General features: G+C 42.6%; 1 protein-coding gene across 14 annotated transcripts in view; it reads left to right on the top strand.

Annotated features, from left to right (window-relative positions):
* The first annotated feature begins 369 nt into the window (after positions 1 to 369).
* QTMAN (queuosine-tRNA mannosyltransferase) overlaps positions 370 to 19,497 on the top strand; it is a 383,269-nt gene continuing 364,141 nt past the window's right edge. For 12 of the 14 annotated variants that reach the window (XR_012082012.2, XR_012082011.2, XR_012082018.2 and 9 more), the window contains exon 1: positions 370 to 467. The gene's annotated coding sequence lies outside the window, so the exon portion shown is untranslated. The remainder of the gene's footprint in view (positions 468 to 19,497) is intronic. The other 2 variants (XM_072983757.2, XM_072983802.2) reach the window with 2 other exon arrangements.

Here is a 19,497-nt window from a genome sequence, read left to right on the forward strand (position 1 = left end):
TTTATTTCTGAAACATGCAGTGCTTTTTTTCCAGCACACTGCTCCCTCTACTCAGTACCGAGACACTGGTGGGTGGCGGAGAGAAGGTAAACACCCGTCCTGACTTACTCGGAAGTAAATCCTATTCAAGCAAACGAGTCGTACTTCCGAGTAAGCACACTTGGGAGAGGCTCAGGTCCCACAGAGTCCTCACCAACTCGGGGTGAAGAAGCCCGTTAAGTAGCCGCCGGCTTTTTTTTCCTGCCCCGACCAGCCGCGCCGCCCGCCAAGAGAGAACCGGCGAAGCCCAGGAGCCGCCGCCGGCAGTCCTGCGCCGGGCTGTTCCTTCCTTCCTTCCTTCCTTCCTTCCTTCCTTCGGGGTGGGGGGGGACGGGTGGCGAGTTGGGGGGGAAGCGAGCGAGAGGGAGGAGCCGGGAAGGGGAGCGCGTTGCTCCTGCCGGCCTCCAGGAGGGACCAAGAAGGAGGAGGTGAGTTTTCCCCTCTAGGTGGGGTAAAGCGCCAGGGCCGCGCGGAGATCCAAGCAGGGCGGGGAGGGGGTGGGAAAGGCGCCTCCGCGCGCGGCCCGGACGCAGGGCGCGCTTGTGCCACCAACCCGGGCGCGGCGGGTCAGCAGAAAGAGAAGGGCTGGCCGGCAAGCCGCCGGAGGAGGAGACGAGCGGGCGGCCTGCTTAGCCAGCCAGCTAGCTGCCCCCCCCCCATGGCAGCTCTTCAGGGCCAGGGACCCGGGCCGCGGCCCCCCCCCCCCCGCTTGCGTGCGAGCTCGACCGCCCGGGCCACCCACCAAAAGCGCGGGGCGCCGGGGGGAAGTGGTCGGGCGGAGCCGCCGCCCTGCGCTCGGCGTGGAAGGGAAGAGGCGGGCGCTGCCGAGCTCGCGGAGAAAGCCCGGTGCGGACGTGGCCTTTTGGTTCCGTCCTGGCGCGTCGTCGCCTGCTCGCCCTGCACCCGAAAGAAAGAGCGGGAAGAAGGCCCCGCCGCCGCTGCTTTCTGGAGGGGGGGGGAGGCTCTTGTGCCAAAGCCGGCAGGGAACGCCTGCCCTTCCTCGGGCCCCGAGGCGCCTGGCGTGGCCTCGCCGGCCGTCCTAGCGTTTGCATTGCTTCGAGGCAAGGTTTTTGCCCCATGGCAAGGGGTCTCGCCCCCACCCCACCCCCATGTATCGCTTTTTTTTTTTTTACCGGGACTTGGATGTGAGCTCCAAGATCTGTTTCATGTGCCAGGGTTGGGCCCTGATGCAGGCGACATTAACAGTTAATAAGAGCACTCCAGAGGCCGTGCAGAGTGCCTGCCCTTCTTTCACTGTTGCATCTCCACCACCACCACCACCACTTCTAGTGTAGTGGAGCAGCGTCTGCTGAAGTCGTCTTTTGAGTTGGTCGCAGTAAACGCAACAAAAGAGTATTATTTTATAAGGGAAACATCTTATTCTGGCATTAGTTTTTATTAAGGATAACCCACTTCCAACTGTAAAGCAGCTTCTCACAATCACATATGTTCCAGATATTTTTGGACCACAACTCCCAGCATTCCAGACCATTGGCCATACTAGCTGGGGCAGAGGGGAGCCGAATCCAGTCTTTGGGAGGGTGCCATGTTGGAGACAACTGCCATCAAGCTTCCAGATCAGAGGGCAAAACTTTCTGGCCTTCCTCCTTTTGCTTATTTTATTAAGCAGTGAGGAGGATGGGGAAGGGGCCTTAAAAATCTGGTGCCTGATTAGCTAGTTTCTCTGGTACCTCCCTGTATCCTGCTAGTAAATATAGGCAAGACAAAGTGACCATGGATTTTCAAGGAAGAATACAATTGATCAGCAGAGTTTTGCATGGAGAATGGCGTCTGTGGGTAGTTCTGTCAGCAGGCACAGATATAACCATTTCTCTTCAGCTGGGAAGAACTCTACCCAAGATGCTAGGGAGCAGCTACTAGAGTACACCACCCTTCTTCACCCTGACACCTTCTAGATGTGCTGGATGGTGGTTCCTATGATCCAGTCACCTAATTTTGCAGGCTGGGAATGAATGGGATTGTAGGTCAGCACATGATGTGGATGTCAAGTTGAGGAATGGCTGAGTATACGTTACTAGGTTAGATGGTCCTAGCTAGTCAGCACCTTTTCCCTTGTTTTTTGTGTGAGAAATTAAAAATGGACACATTTACTATTCTTATGTTACAGCCTCAGGATGTATTAAGAGGGCATTTGGGTGCAAGTTGCTGCTTTTTAAATTACAGGAACCCATACCTTACTTTCCACAGTACTTAGTACGGTTCTTCAGTTGATGGTAGGTTCTGTAGAACAGCTCGCAGTCCATGTGATGGAATTTGCTGTTTGGGTGGGATCTGTTGAGCATTTTGCACATGCTGAGGCTGTTGCATACTTGCCTCTGTGCCTAACTAGCTTGTAGCTTAGCCTGCGTGCTCACAACAGAAGGAGGTTTCCAAAGGCAAATTACGAGACTTCTCAGTAAAACGTGATGCTCAGTTTGGAAGATTAAAATTGGTTGATGTAGTCTCAAATCCTTTTCATCAAGCATCCGTGCACAAGCCTATTGAGTCCATAGTTGCAACATGCCACTTCTTTGTTGGCTTGTCCTGACCTATAGCTTCTTTCATTTCTGTGTAAACTTGTGAGTGGCTTATTTGAGGTTTGTTGTTGGGAAGTTGGTATAGCTCAGTAGGTTGGAGTGGCTGGCTGTGGAGCCAGTGGTCAAAAGTTTAGACTCCCTGAGTATCCTTCATAGGAGAGGGGTCAGTTGGGATCAACTGGAGCATGTAGTGGCATTGGGCAAGCTGCATAATCCCAGAGTGCTCCCAGAACTGGACCTCGGTAAAACAATTTTGAGTACTTTTCACATTAAAGAAAAACCTGGGCATAGCTCTGAGTTGACTTGATAGGGTATAATTCATTGATACATTATTTTTCAGAGATGGTAATACATAGGATATTTGTAAAGAAGGTGTGCTTGAAACGTACTGCAGTCCAGAAAGCCTTTGCCAAATAAACTTAGCAGTCTTGAATGTATCACAAGGCTCTGTATTTGCTGCGTAAATGTGTATAGCTTTGCATTATGTACATTATTGGCCGCAAGGAACATGGGAAGCACCTACCTTTGCTGGCTTCTGTGATATTTCTTTATTATCTTTGACACAAGTAGTAGCTTTCTTATTTGAAGCAATGTCCAGCATTTTAAGTTAATTTTGCATCTATAGTATGTTCATTGTGTGAAAAAAGGAGAGGATTGATATTCTTGTCTGTGCTGCTATGCAGGGACCTTGTATGAAACCCCTGAGCACTGTGTCTCCAGCTATAGCTAATGCACATGGTAATTGTTGGCCCAAATCCTCTTGCATAGTTACGGCAGCATTGCGCTGGTGGTATAACTTTTGGAAGCAAATTGTCTTAGGTTAGTCTTAACTCGAAGCACTTCATCTCCAAAAGTTATGTGGTTGCCATTATGTTGGCAAAGCTACACAAGAAGATTGTGATTGCTATTTTATAAAAACTGGGGCTTATTGAAAAACTGTAGTAAAATGATACAGTTGGTAACAGTGTTTCTCTGTATAAATTAAAGTGTGTAGTGAGATCATTTCATAACAAAGAGGCATGGCTTAAAAATTGAGGTGCTTAGGTTTAAGGATGTTCATAAAATCCTCCCTGGATTGGAGGCGACTCCTAAAGGAGAGGAAAAAACCCTCTCTTAAAATGAATCCATATTGAGGGGAGTGTCTCTGTTTCAACTGAGTGATACTTGGCAAGTATGCTCAGATCTGTTAACACATAACACTGTGACAATGGGCATAGCAGACTGGAGGGAAATATTTGAGGTGTAAATATATGCACTTTCTTCAAGGGAAGAGGGGTGGCGTTTGAAACTTTCTATCCTACACATAAATAGTTCTTGGATGCTAACCACATATTGTTGGCTTAAATCTGAGTGCAGTGGTCAGGAATAAAAGAGAAGCAGATTGCAGCTTGGTGTATTACGGTGGCTTGGTATAATTCAATAGAACTGTTTTATTGGACTCTATTAACCTGGTTAACCTTAAGCCTTAGCCATGACAGGAGTTTCATATAAGAACCCATATGTAAAGTGCAATATTGAATTTTAATTAGAGCTTTCAAGACATGAAGTGGAATGAATTCTCCTCAATTCTTCTTGCTCACTTCTAATGTACATTTCCTTATTTAGAAGCTTAGGCTTGATAAAATACTATGCGATAGGAGGAAAGCATATTTTCACATGATAGTATAATCACAGCTAATTTTGAAAAGCATAATGAGAACATTCAGATCTAAAAGTTGATATTGGATTTACAATATGTTCCATCTCAATTTGTGAGTTAAGTTCTCTTAAAACCTTTTAGTGCTGGCACCCAGCTTTGACATCACTGGTGCTGATCCAAATTCCTATGCATTTTTGATTATTTGTCTGCCATACTAGTTTCAGGGTGTGTTCAACATGAGAATTTTAAATTTAAAATATTTACTGATAATAACTTGGGATTTAAGCAAAATAAAGTTGTATGGACATTGGTCAGAGGTCCCCTGTCAGAATGCCTAGTAGTTAGGTAGAAGTTGCTAACTGGCTCTATACTCCTAAGTTGCTGTTGAACTGGTGCCTGTGGGTCTGTGTCGTCTTCCTAGTTAGTGCCTGGAGGACAGCCAGTTTTTAAGGCAATATTACTATTCTTTGATTGCATTTTACATGAAGAGTGATAGGCTGTGAGGTGGATTGGAGTATGTTCAGTGTTGCTGTTGCGGAAGCTTAAGTGTTAGTGGGATGCATACAGGGGACAGGTTATTCCTTTGTGGGAACAGCCACTCAGGTCTCCTGTTTTTCCCCCAGTACTGTTTGTCGTGGGAGGAATGATCTTTAAAGCCCCGAATGATCTGGGATCAAGACATCTGGAGGGCTGCCTTCTCTTTAGCAACCTGCCCACCTATTGAGATAATCTTCAAAGTCCTTCCAGTATATCCAGTCACCCAGAGGTATGCTTAGTTAATGGGACTAAGGAGAAGGTCATTAAAAGTGGCTGCACCTAGGCTTTGCAACTAATAACTCTCTGGAGGCTAGTAAAAATCTTCCTTTGTAGTTATTTAGAGCATAATTTTAACTTACCGTTTTGAAGGTCTGCCTCTCCATCTCTCTCATATTTAAATATCTTGACTACAGTTGCATTCTGTCACTGGTTTTGTGTTCTAACATTTGTAATTATGTTATAAATTAAAAATATATGTGTTTTTAAATTGACTACTTGTTTTTGGTATAAGCTACTTTACTTACAAGATAACTTACAACTATATATTTTTGTTGTAAGCTACCTTGCATTTCTGGGGGGGAAAGCAAAGTATTATTGTTTTAAAATAAAAGAAACATTAACAAGCCCATCCTTGTTGTATTCTGTTTTTTTGCTGACATCTGAAGATGTTATGCTTCTCTGGCGCCATCAGCACATCCTATCTACTTTTTCACTTTTAAAAAAAGGAAAACATGTGATTCACCACTCATAGTGATGCCTTCTTAGAACTAAAGTTTTAACACTCTTTGTTGGGTTTAATACTTTTTCAGTTTACAATGCTACGTTCAGAGTGGATGATTCAAATCCTGTAATTCAAGGTGAAATCTTCATAGAGATCTAGTCTTGTGGAGCCCTTATTCGTGAGTGCTGGGCCAAATCTAGCGAACAGTGGGATGTGAGCAGAAAGCAGGATCAGACAAGGTATAGCATGCTGGAAAACTTTTCAGGTAGTCCTAATACACATGTAGAAAAAAAAAAAGCTGTTTTCACAAGTCACATCTGGGGTGAGGGCATGAGCTGTTATGAAATACAGTTCTTAGTCTGGAGTGTTGACTACTCATGCCTTTTACTAACAGCACAATGTTAGGACACATGGTATTCTGCTTCTGAACTGATTTCTCTCTAGAGGACATTTGAGTCAGGCACTTTTCCTGTGTTTTTGTGTGTGCAGACGTTCATGCCCAAGCATACAGTTCAAAAATATGTTTTGCATCTGTTTCTGCATCAGCTGTTGAGAAGATTGTTCAAAATACCGTCCGGTACAGATCTTAGTAGTTCGTTAATAAAAAGTGAACAAACTTGATAGATTTGAGATGCGGTGCCAGTACTTAGCATCTCCAGAGATGCTATAAATGTGGCTAGTGTGGTTATTTACACATTGTGGGCCCCTTCTGAAAAACTGTCTGGGTATGGCACAGTAAAAATGGTTGGATGCTCAGTTGTGATGATTCCTCATAATACACTATTGCTGATAGATTCATTTGCCTTGAAGAATTACTTACCCCCTTATAAGGGCTCCTGGGAGGATACAGCAGCTGCAGATAGATGACACAGGTTGCAGCTATGAAAATCTAGGTCTGAGTCAAGGTGAAGGTTCTTGGGCTTATCTAGAAGACCTGGCTCACAAAGAATTTAATGTTTGTGTTTCATTTTATCTAGTGTGAAACATAACTTGTTTGCAAATGAATGCAACCTCAAATATTACACATTTCCTTGAATCTAATGTCCTAGCACTGGTTGTTACTGATATTAAGCATGATGAAGCAAGGATGTAATAGGTGTGTGGAGCCAGATATGTCTGGTTACCGAGATGATTCCTACAGCTAATTTTAAAACCAGTATCCCATTGCTGGTCCCAACAAAGAGTAGGTTCACTGAATCAACACTTGAATAAATCTTGTTGAGTCAGTCTCATCTGGCTGGGACAAGCAGTAGAATATTGACTGAAGTTCTCCAGAGAGTGGAAGAATAATGCTTGAAAGAGATATTAAAAGAAGAGTAACATTATGCTAAATCATGGTTGCGTAGTTACTTGCAGAGGAGAACATTTCCAAGTTGGAATCCACAACCGTGTGCAAAACTTTATCTTGGGGTTTGGGTGGGGAAAGGAACATCTCAAGGGTGTATTATTTACAAGACTGGAGAACTGGTGAATGTTGTTTCAACGCAATCCCAGCCAGCTATCTTCCCCTGTAAGTAGCTGCAGGATGGCCATGTTTTTCCTTAGACTTGAGTTTTAACATTGTAAGGGAATGGTAATTTTGCCAGTGGTGTGCTTTCTGACGTTTGTTAAAAAGTAGACCAAAGTGTCAGGAGCATTAAAAATGATGTTTCTTTAAACACTCCCCCAACATTTGTGGATTCTTAAAATCAGACCTCAGGAAACTATATTAACACTTTGAGGTGGCCCCTCGGCTGTGGAACACCCTTCCAACAGAAATTCGGCTGGCACCCTCGCTGGGTGTTTTTAAAAGACAGTTAAAACTTGGCTATTTAGGCAGGCCTTCCCTGTAGTCAGCTAAGTCTTTTTATTTCTTCTTTCCTTATCCCACCCCATCTTGGTAATCCTTTCTTAAATTAATTGTCTTAATTAATATAGCAATTGTATTTTTTATGATTATATATATTTTATATTGATTTATTTTATGTTGTAATCCGCCCCGAGTAGACATGGTCTAGAAGAGCACTGGTTCTTAACCTTGGGTTACTCAGGAGTTTTGGACTGCAACTCCCAGAAGCCTTCACCACCAACTGTGCTGGCTGGGGTTTCTGGGAGTTGCAGTTCAAAAACATCCGAGTAACAAAGGTTAAGAACCACTGTAATAAATAAATAAATAAATAAATAAATTCAGTAATTAGTTCATTGATCATGCACAGCTTTACTCCAATAAATAGAGAACTACTGTTGTCGTTTTGGTTAGATACACATCTTAAAGTAAATGTCTCAGGTATATACCTTAACCATACTGCTGCAGCTGCAATGTGAAATTAAAAATAAATGTGTGACTATGCAGAAAGCCGACACAAATTGCTTCACATTTTCTTTCATAGGGGTTATCCTGAAAATAGAGCTGTAGCTGTGATGGAAGGGGAGGGGGGAAATAATAAACCTTTTCAGATGGAATCCTCTTTCTTCAGGCTTTATGTTAACACTTACCTTGTATGGAGACAGTAATTGTTCTCTGTTATGAAAAGCTGGTAACATCCCTGCTTTTATGATCTCCCGAACAGCCCTGTAAGGCAGCTTATGGTGCATCTTTCTTCCCCCACACCCCCAAACTGAGTTTGGGAATGTAGTGTCACACGTAGCATCTATACTTGCCCATCAACATACGTAGCTTTCCAGACCCAAGTTTAGTACACTTGTTAGATCACATCAAGAGCTTTATGGGAAAATTTAAAGCAACCTTGGTTTCCTGTTTTGACCCAAAACATGTAAAAAAATATCTAAATTAACATCCTTCAACACTTTCTCTGCCCTGCTTAGTTTGTTTCATATGGTTTATATGCGGTAGAGTTGGATGCCCTAAGGGGAGCTTTAGCCATATTTTGTGAATACAAAAGCTCAAGGTCTTTCTAATATAAACTTTCAGAAAATTTGCTTTTGACCTTGGTTGTCTACTGGACTGTAATTTAATACACAGTGACCTTCTCATTTCAACCTTGCACATAGTTTAAGGTAAATCAGAGTTTTCCCAAATAAACAATTACATGATCTTTCAGCTTAATAAGAACAATTTCCTGTCTTGATCTTGCACTTAACCTCCCTCCTCCCCCTTAAAGAAAAAAAAATGCTTCTGTTGTCATAAATTCCTTTTGTTTTTGGATATGATTTATCATTGTCGGGTTACATGGCCCTGATCACTGTTGCTGGCAGTGCTTTAAAAATTAGTCTCACTTCTGCTTAAAACTATTAGCTTTCTTTTTAATTTAATCTACTGACTTCTTATAAAACAGATGGCTGTGTTAGATGTTTTTTAACTGCAGAAACGTCAAATTAAGAAACTTGGTGTTCTCGTAACTGGACTGGACACATATTTAATGGAATTGTGTAGGATGTTTGAGACATATAATCAGTTCTGTTGAGGTTGCGGGACACTGCCGAGTAACTTATACATACCCTTTTTTCTTAAATAATGAGTGTGTCTTTTTTAAAAAAATTGAACACATTGTTGTCTCTGCAAGTAGTAGCCGGAAAAAAAAATGCTCCGAACATGGCATGCCATTCTATGCAACATCACATAATCTGGTGCTACTTTAGTTTTGTGGGCAGCCAAGGCAGTACAGATATTTGTATGTTTGTCATTATGCAGCCAGCATGCCTTTTATAATTCAAAATCAATGCAGTACTGTAAAAATAATAGAACAACTGTGAGAATAATTATTTTTATGTGGTGTCTTCTGCAAATTCAAGAACTCTAGGCGGAATTCTTTACTTGATGACTGACACCCAGAACTTTCAGAACGATGGCTTGTAGTTTGTACAGTGTATGACAGATTGGGTTAGTCAAGATGTAATTACGTGGTGCTGCATTAACAAGCTGCGGATGCTTATACTTTTATTACCCTTCATGTATCTCACTTCCAATTTTATAGCAAACCATAGTTTGTCGTTGCATTCAAATCCAACTCCAGGTTGAGCAGGCAGAACAGGCAATATTTAATGCCCCTCACTACAACCCATTAGGTGTGTTTTTCGTGCATTTGCACAGTCCATTCGGTAAATGGACTGTGCAAATCCTAAATCCTAACAGCTTGAAATGTGCTGGAATATTGAATATATTTGGATCCCTAGTTCTTCCCTGTATGTTCTAGAATGTTCTGTTACAGCATTTGCCACTGCCACCCTCTTTTGCACTCTCCAGTCTACGACAGACTCAGTTTCATGGCTGAATAGCACTGCCTAGAATTTCATACATTTGTGCTAAAGTTGGTGGGATAAGAGGCAGAATCCACAGTGAAGTCATGTGGTTTGATAGGCTCACATGCAAGGTGAATAAAAATCAATGATTTTTTAAAAATAAAATCAAATTGATTTAAATCATGATTTAAATTAAAATTGATTTTTTAAAATTTAAATTATAAAAAAATCATTTTTAAAAATTTAAATCATATTTTATTCAAATCACGGTTTAAATCAAATCCACCCTGTTCACATTTGAATAGTAATTAAAGGTGATAAAATTCGAGTGGTGAGCCAAAGACTATTTGGAACGAAGTTTTTACAAGTACATTTTCCTCATGCTGAACAATTGCACTTACTTAACAATTTTAGACAGAGTGTAAATTACTCCTCACCTACTTAGCATTCACTAGCTGGTTGGTGTCAAGAATCTGCTTAGGCTGGGTTGTTCAATGCAAGAATTAAACCTCCAGTAACCTCGGTTCCTGCCATTTTTTTGGTAGAGCTTCTCTTCCTTGATTCTAGCAAATAAAGTTGTATTTTAACTTTCAAAAAACTTTCTAGCGCATTGAAGGAATTTTTTTAAAGTTTGTCTTTTCATTGTGGTAGTTTCCCATTAAGAGGTTGGATAGGAGGTTGATTCTAGTGTTTTCCTTTCTCCAATCATTCCTCTTCCTTTATCTATCCCTGTGAATTTCAAGTGGAGCTCTGCCACGTTTTTCTTCTTTTTTAAAAAATATGTAGCCATTTAGGTTTTCTCTCATTCTCTGTTCCCAGTTTTCTGTCCTGAGCTCCATGGGTTTGGGGGAGCAGAGAGAACTAGCCAGATCTGCAGCATGATAAGATGGTGCCACCCTATCATGGAGGTGGGGAGTATTTTAATCTGAAAGAAGGTGCTGTGAGAGTGTGTAAGTGGCTCTTAATCAAAAATTGTACTTTTTGTACTATTACAAGATAAAGTTAGAATAGAACTTCTGAGGCCCATGTACAACTTGGTTGGGTAGCTTTTGTGTGTGTAAAACAATAGAATTATTAGTCCCAGTAAAGTGAACCCATTTAATGAATGGTACCTGGTAAATCAGCAGTTAGGTAAATCCCATCAGTTTGGTTTGGTCAGCTCTCGTTGGAGCCGAGATTTAAATTTTGCTCTTGGTTGTGAGACTTTAATAATTGGATAACATAAAGCGTATATCATTTAAGGAAAACACATGCATGTTTAATGAAGGTTTGTAGGGTAGAATTTGTCTTGGGAGAAGGTTCAGAAAATTGTCATTATGCTTGCGAAAGCAGGGCATTTGAAAGTTAAGGTACATCTGACATCAGTGTTCCTGAGTGTGTTTAATTCCATGGAGAAATTATGTAGTGTTTTGCTTGGAACAAGCAGACAGTCCAAAACTTCCACTGAAGGATACAGATATGCCCTGAGAGATTTAGTAGAAAAATTATATTAAGAGAATTTGGCCGCATTCCTGTGGATACTTACTTTGGAGTAAATCCTATTGAGATTAGAGAGCTTTATTTTGCAGGAAATATGCATAGGATCTCAATGCATATCTGGCTTTCTTTTCATGCTGGTAGAACTTTAATTCCTGAATCTCGTTAGAACTGTTTAATTTTTAGAGATATGTTGTGAGCAAGGGCTGGTCAGTATTATTGCCCCCTCCCCCGCCATGTACGAGCTGAATTCCTAATGATTTCCATCGCATTTATGGTGCTTTTGCGTTGATGATGTGCCATGACAGTGATGAAACAGACGACTCCTTTTATCAAAATGTAGATTATCCACCTTTGGAAAAAGACAAAGATGGTTTAACAGCAGATTTTATGGTTGTCGTTAGGCTTGCTTTGAGCACCATCATTGACACCATTGCTATCACTAATACCAATAGATATTTATAGACAAGGAAGAATCATTTTCTGCATACTACTCTCATGTATTTGTTTTTCTCACTGCTTTGGGGCACAGTACTCTGCGGGCCACACCAGCGAAAATGTGAGCGGGCAGTTTGAATTTGTTGAGGTTCTCGTAAAGGCAGTGAGTGAGCTTGTTAATAATGCCTATGGTAGATTTAGACTTCCTGTCCTGTCAGAACAAGATAGATACCTGGAGTGATGATGCATTTTAAAATCATGGCTTTGAGAGCCACTTCTTGTCTTAGAATTTGATATTGCACAATAGTCACCATCTAGGAAAGAAGAAAGTATGTATCATGTTATCTATATACTCAGTGGCATGATTTTTTTTTCGTTTCATTTTGCTTCTTTGTTTTGGCCATGTTCTCTGCTCAGGCAGGCAGTTGATGCATGTTGTATTGTAACCCATAAAGCTACACGTCTTTGGGCTTATCAGGAAGTTCACCAGAATCCTTCCTTGTAGTACATTGTAGATTCTTTTAATGTGTGTATTTGCGTTTAAATGGCAGTAAGACTTTTTCCCCAGAAATGTTCCCCCCCCCCGCAGCTTTGCTATTTTTAAAGACTTGCATGGTATTCATTTTCTCGCTCTCTCTGTCTAAATGGTTTAATGAGGCACTATCTTTTGTATACTTGTTAAAATGAATAATCAGTACAAGAAAACATTTCACAAATAAACAAGGAATGGCTGGAGTTCGTTCTGTTCAACACAGACAAGTTATTTCATCCATCTTCAGTGTTTCTTAGCAACGCAGAGTAGTCTTACCCAGGGCACTTTCACATCTTTCTTCAAATATAGCTTTGGTAATGTTTTATATGACCTGAAGTTCGTCCATCTGTCCTGAAGCTCCCAGTGTTTTTCTGCTGTTTTTCCAATGATCAAATGATATTACATACCTTCTTTCAGCTTAATAATGCACAAGTTGACTGGAGAATCATTTTGCATGTCAGATTTTTCAAGAGTTCTGAGAACTCACTTGATGTGGTGTACAACAAAGCTAAAAGTTACTGAAAATGTGTTGCAGTTTTTTTGTAATAAAAGAGGTAGGAAAAATATTGGCTTGGAAACAAACTAAATATTTTCTGATAGCCTTAGCCTCAAAGGGATTCTGGGATCGCTTGTAATAAAGGGATAATGTTTGATACCTTCTGGTGAATTGACTAGGTCTCTGTTTAGATCAGAATACAGTACGTGGAAATGCTGGCTTTATACAGAATGTTACATTAGCAAGCTGCTTAGCTGTAAAAATTGTGCTTATGTATGGCCAACGTGCATTTGTTTCTTTTAATGTTTGGAAGCCATGGTTTTTCTGAGTATCATTCTCATATATCAGAAACTAACCTAAGCACACTATATTCCTTCCTCTTATTTCTGCTTTCTCTTTTCTTCAAGTAAATTAGACTGATTTTAATTCTGGTGGACCTGTAAGTAATAGAGTCTAAATTCAACTTCTTCAACTGACTGATAAAGTATTTTTGTAGGACAGCATAGTGGGAGGTACTAGTGCCGGGGTGTGCATGTGGTGTCATGTTCATACAATTTTAAGTTGCTTCCCATGGTGGCTGTTGTGACAAACCCAGACCTACTGGGATCTGCCACACGTTAACTAAGCTGCCACCAACCATTCCCTATAAGAAGTCACACAGACCAGGGATGGATTTTTAACAAATAAAAGAATAAGGTTTATTTAAAACAACACACAGGGAAAATAAAATGATCAGGTGAATAAGATATAGTAACGTGGCTTAGTCTCATTCATACATGCACACAGTTTGGTTCACACAGAACACTTAACTTGAAGCACAGACCCTGAACCTATCAGTTCTGGCTAACCATACAGACACCTGAACCTATCAGGTTGGTACTGACTGACACACAGTAGTACCCTGTCTGACACACAGACTCCCACACCAGCTTCTTCTTCCCAGCTGCTGCTTCTCCTCCTCAACTCTCCACACACGCTCCACATATATATACAGTACAGCCCCTCCTCCTGATGTCCCGCCTTCCACTCCCCATAGGATGGAACTTTCCCTCCAAACCCATGACAGACAGGTAACATCAGTGCTGTATGTAACACCTCCCCTCTTTATAAGTTGTTTTGTAGGGGGAAAGCTAAGGTGCTTTTTCCCAAAAAACAACCTGGATAAAACACACAACAACAGTTATACATACCATATCATACTTACTTATACTTACATTCTAAGTTAACCATATCAATTAGGCATTTAAACATTTACCATATACATTACATCAAGTTACCTTTATTCATACAAACCAAATTCAAAAAAAACCAGGTACATTTAACCTTTGGTCACCAACATATATACATAGTCCATGTTTCTTTCGCCGTCTTCAATCTTCAGGTCTTCTTGACAAGGCGTCAGCAACACAGTTCACTGACCCTCTGACCACCTTCACTTCAAAGTCATAGTCTTGTAAGTTTAAAGCCCACCTCATAAGTTTACTATTGTGGGTTTTCATTGTCTTTAACCATTGCAGTGGTGAATGGTCAGTGCACAGAACAAAATGTCTTCCCCAGATGTAAGGCTTGGCCTTCTGGATCGCGTAGACTATTGCCAGACACTCCTTCTCCACGGTTGCCAAATGTCTCTCACCTTTCTGGAGTTTCCTACTCAGGTAGGACACTGGATGCTGGTCACCATTCTCATCCTCCTGGCAAAGAACCGCTCCTACCCCGCTGTTAGACGCATCGGGGTAGATGATGAACTCTCGGTCGAAGTCTGGAGCACGCAGCACTGGATAGTTGATTAGCGCCTGCTTCAACCTCTGGAACGCCTCCTCACAGTCGCTGGTCCACGGGATGCGGTCATCAGCCTTCTTCCTCGTCAGATCGGTCAGCGGAGCCGCAATCTCGCTAAACCTCGGGATGAACTTTCTGTAGTAGCCCACCAACCCAAGAAATGATTTGACTTTTTTCTTGGTGTTGGGTCTGGGCCAATCACGAACTGCTTCTATTTTGGCCTCTAGGGGTTTTATCACTCCTCCCCCTACCATGTGACCCAAGTATTTTATTTCTGGGCTACCCAGCTGCAGTTTGTTCTCTTTGCAGAGCCTAGGCCAAAGCACTTCCTCCCCTGGATTAAAGCGCCTCTCCCTGCCTTCCTGGTCATCCCAAGCTTTCTTTCTGACCTTTTGAGCTGGCAGGGTCTCTGCTGCTAGCTCTAGGTTTCTCTTTAGGTCATTTATCAAGGTGTCTATGTATGTCACAACGTCTTGTGGGTCATCCTGGGTGATCTGCTCCCAATTTTGTTTGATCAAATCAAGGGGCCCTTTCACCCTTCTCCCAAATAAAAGTTCAAACGGACTGAACCCGGTACTGGCTTGTGGCACTGATCGATAAGCAAACAAAAGGGATTGCAGCTTCTGGTCCCAATTGTTTGGATTCTCTGCCAAGTAAGCCCTAATCATGCGCATTAGAGTCCCATTGAACTTCTCAGTTAACCCATTACTTTCAGGGTGATAGGCAGTGGTTTCCTTGTGCTTAATTCCACAGATTTGCCATAACCGTTTCATGAGCTTCGATGTGAACGATGCTCCCAAATCTGTGATTATTTCTGAGGCAAATCCCATCCTGGACATATACCCCACCAAGGCATCTGCCACTGTGTTAGTTTCAATGTTAGTCAAGGGTATGGCTTCAGGGTACCTCGTGGCATGGTCCACAATGGTGAGAATGAACCTGTTCCCCCTCTTTGTGGCCTTGGGCAAAGGTCCCACAATATCCACCCCTATGCATTTGAACGGAGTGTCAATCACAGGCAAAGGGCACAACTTTGCTTTGGTTCTGTCACGGTTATTCCCCTGCCTCTGACACACATCACATTGTTTACAGAATTCTTTGATCTGCTTCCCTATGTCAGGCCAGTAAAAATTCTGTGTGATTCTCTGCTGTGTTTTGTTCACCCCTAAGTGCGCAGCAAACATGTCAGAGTGCCCCCTTTGTAAGATCATGGGGCGATACTTTTCAGGTACCACTAGCTGACTTCTGATCCCATCTCCCCCTTTTGAGATATTCCTCAGGGTCTCTCTATACAAGATCCCCTTTTTCTCTAGAAATCTCACTGGGGTTTCAGGTGCTAGCTGGGCGTCAGTCACCTGTTCAAAACACTTTTGGAGAGTGGCGTCTGCCTTTTGCTCTTGTCCAAATCTGCTGTCTGTGGTTAAGGTTTCCACCACAGCTTCTGAACTCCCCTCTGCTTCCGTCTCTGGCTCATCATTACCCCCCTGAACTGTCTCCGTGGTGGCTTGTGAACGTGTAATCACTAGCACCCGTTTCACATGTTCAGACAGGTCATTTCCCACGAGCACGGCTGCTGGCAGAGTCGATGAAATTGCTAGCCGCCAAACTCCCCTCCAGCCTTGAAAGTTCACAGGTACCTCCGCTACTGGCAGTGAGATCACCTGCCCCTCAATCCCTGCCACCTTCATGCTCTCATTTGGGATTACATATTCCCTAGGAATAATATCTGGATGGCACAGGGTCACCTGGGAACAAGTGTCCCGCAGCCCCCTATACTGATGGTTAAGTATTCCTACGTCCACCCCTGCTGTTTCAAACAACTGAGAATCTGTTCTCACGAGCAAGCATCGCTTGACCTCCACAAGAGGACCATTTTCCTCAGCCTGATCAGCAGATGTAGCTGTTCCAGATTGAGTAGCCATGGCAACAGGCTCCCTCAGTGACAATGAGCCTTGCTCTTTCTGGACACAGAACACAGCTTTTGGCTTGGTTCCACTCGAATCCTGAGGCACCATTCCTTTTAACTGCTTTAATTTCTCACACTCTGAGATTAGATGGCCCTTTCCCTGACAGAAATAACATTTTCTGCTATATTTTGAGTCTTTCTCATCTTGTTTTGGTTTTCCCTCCAAAATCTGAGGTCTTGGTTTCATGTCTGAGGGCTTCCCTTCACCATGGGCCCCTCCCCCTTGCTGGCTTTTCCCTGGTCCCTGAGAGTACTTGCTGTAGGTTTCTTTAGGTTTCCCCATCGCTTTCCCCTCACCCAAGGGCTTTCTTATTTGGGAAATAAAATCTGCGATCTCGGCTGCTTCTGCCACAGATTTCGGTTTCCTTTCCCTCACCTGGAATTTCAGTTCCCCATGCAGGACTGAATAGAACTGTTCCAGCGCTATCAAGTCTTTGAGCTGCTGAAAGGTCTCTGTCCCCTCCTGAGATAGCCATTTCTCTAGCAGCCTCACCAATTGGGCCCCCACTTGGGTAAAAGTCTGCTCTGGTTTCTTGGTGATTGACCTGAATCTTTGCCTCAGCTGTTCCGCATTTATCCCATGTCTTGCAAACACCAGTTTTTTAAACTCTGCAAAATCTTTCATCAGTTCCTCTGGCATCTCTGAATAAACTTCAGCAAGGCTGCCACTGATTAAAGATCGCATGATGGTCATCTTCTCAGTTTCCCTCACTGAGAAGTCCACAAACGCTCTTTCCACTAAGGAAAAGAACACCTCAGGACAATCTCCCTTGTGGTACACAGGGAATTTCTTCAGGTCAGCTTTAGACAATTGGCCTCCCTCAGAATCCCTATTGTTATTATTGTTCTGGTTCATCAATTCCAATTTCCTTAACTCAAACGCCATTTTCTCTCTCTCCAATCTTTCTTCTCTTTCCATTTTCTCTCTCTCTATTCTTTCTTCTCTTTCCATTTTCTCTATTTCAAATTGCCTTCTTTCTCTCTCTAATCTTTCCTCCATTTCCCTCACCCTCAGTTCATGCTGTTGGGCTATGAGCAATTTTCTGAGTTCTGGGTTCTGTTCTCCCATGCTGTCACCCTGCACTGAGCCAAATTCATCCTCAGAACCTTGGTCAACCTGGGGGTCTTTCACTTCACCCATTTCTGCCATTTGGCTTCGAGTCAAGGGCATAATCCCCCCCCCCAGCACAGGCTGCTTTCAAAAATCAAGCCTCAAAATAAAGCGACCACTTTTTTTTTCTTTTGCCTCAGAACCAGCTTTCTCTATAGATTGCTGCTGTCCTTCAGCACTAACTTGCAACAGTTGCGAGCTAGAGTCTACCCCCCTCTGCTAGGCCTCTCAGCAGACAAGCTAGCTCACTGCTATTTCACAGTTTTGCCTCAGCTTTTTCCCGCCAAAACAGGCTGCCTCAGAGCTCCCTAATCTAGCCCCCAATCTGAGGTTACACGTTCTTCTACTAGTGCACCCCCCCGTGAGGCACACCTAGAAGATTACCTACACGCTCTCAGATTGTCCCTGACTAGACCCCCCTTGCTCTGGGCACTCTTGCCAAGGCTTTGCTGGACCACTGGACAACTGGACCAGTCGTATCCCACCGCTGCCACCAATCAATGTGACAAACCCAGACCTACTGGGATCTGCCACACGTTAACTAAGCTGCCACCAACCATTCCCTATAAGAAGTCACACAGACCAGGGATGGATTTTTAACAAATAAAAGAATAAGGTTTATTTAAAACAACACACAGGGAAAATAAAATGATCAGGTGAATAAGATATAGTAACGTGGCTTAGTCTCATTCATACATGCACACAGTTTGGTTCACACAGAACACTTAACTTGAAGCACAGACCCTGAACCTATCAGTTCTGGCTAACCATACAGACACCTGAACCTATCAGGTTGGTACTGACTGACACACAGTAGTACCCTGTCTGACACACAGACTCCCACACCAGCTTCTTCTTCCCAGCTGCTGCTTCTCCTCCTCAACTCTCCACACACGCTCCACATATATATACAGTACAGCCCCTCCTCCTGATGTCCCGCCTTCCACTCCCCATAGGATGGAACTTTCCCTCCAAACCCATGACAGACAGGTAACATCAGTGCTGTATGTAACAGCTGTCTTCTCATAATGATTGTTGCCAAACTCCAAAATTAAGGTTTGAACTCACACAAAAAAGGAAGTCTTCCACTCCTGCCGCCTGCTTCCTTTTGCCTATTGTCCAGTAAGGATCCAATACATATTTACAGAGATTGTTTTGATGTAATAATTCTAGTGCCAGTAAATAACAATGAATAGAAAAAATCCTGTAGGAAGTGGGAAAGTAAAATGTTAACAGTAGTCTTTACTTATCTTTTTACGAATATAGGAACGAGTGCTGAAAGCATCCCTCATTTAAAACGTCTTAAAAATGGGTAGTTTTTAAGAGTGAACAGGATTTGTACATTTTTTGGGGGGGCTTATGTTTGTCCAGTTTTCTTAGTTGTTGAAATTTTTGGATTATAAGATGCTTTAAAGGACAGTACAATTGCAGAAGTCAGGTCAGTCAGGGACAACATACTCCTTCCTTTGTGTAAATGAACTTTGTGGGTTAGAAATTCATATTTTCTGGTAAGTTTAGTATTTGGCAGGCGGTTCTGCTGGCTACAAGAGCAAAGGCTGATTCTTTTCCTCCTTCCTCTCGAAGCATCCCTGTTCCTTATTTAGTTGTTTGTATAGTTCTTTGAATCAGGGCTTTGTGGCGGGGGGGGAAGGACCATTTTAGTTTTGGGATTTTAAAGCCATATATTTCATATGTTTCCAAGAACTTCTGGGTTGCTCGATGATTTTGATATCTGGCTGCTGAGGTAGAGTTTGGGAGTTCAATTCCCCACTGTGCCTCCTTGATAGGGGCTGGATCATAGAGTCCCTTCCAGCTCTGCAGTTCTAAAATGATGATGATGATGATGATGATGATGATGATGATGATGATGATGATGATGATGATGATAGTGCTGTTGGTGTGCCCTTCTTCATATAACTCTTAGAGGTATTAATATGACTCAGCTCACTGGGTGAAGACCAGTGCAATTGTATAGAGAAGGAACGTCAGCTCTACATTTGTATGGAAAAATGTAAATAAGTATAAATGGGAAACAATACTGGGGTAG

The sequence above is a fragment of the Pogona vitticeps genome, chromosome 1 (assembly GCF_051106095.1).
Source record: "Pogona vitticeps strain Pit_001003342236 chromosome 1, PviZW2.1, whole genome shotgun sequence".
Lineage (NCBI taxonomy): Eukaryota > Metazoa > Chordata > Lepidosauria > Squamata > Agamidae > Pogona > Pogona vitticeps.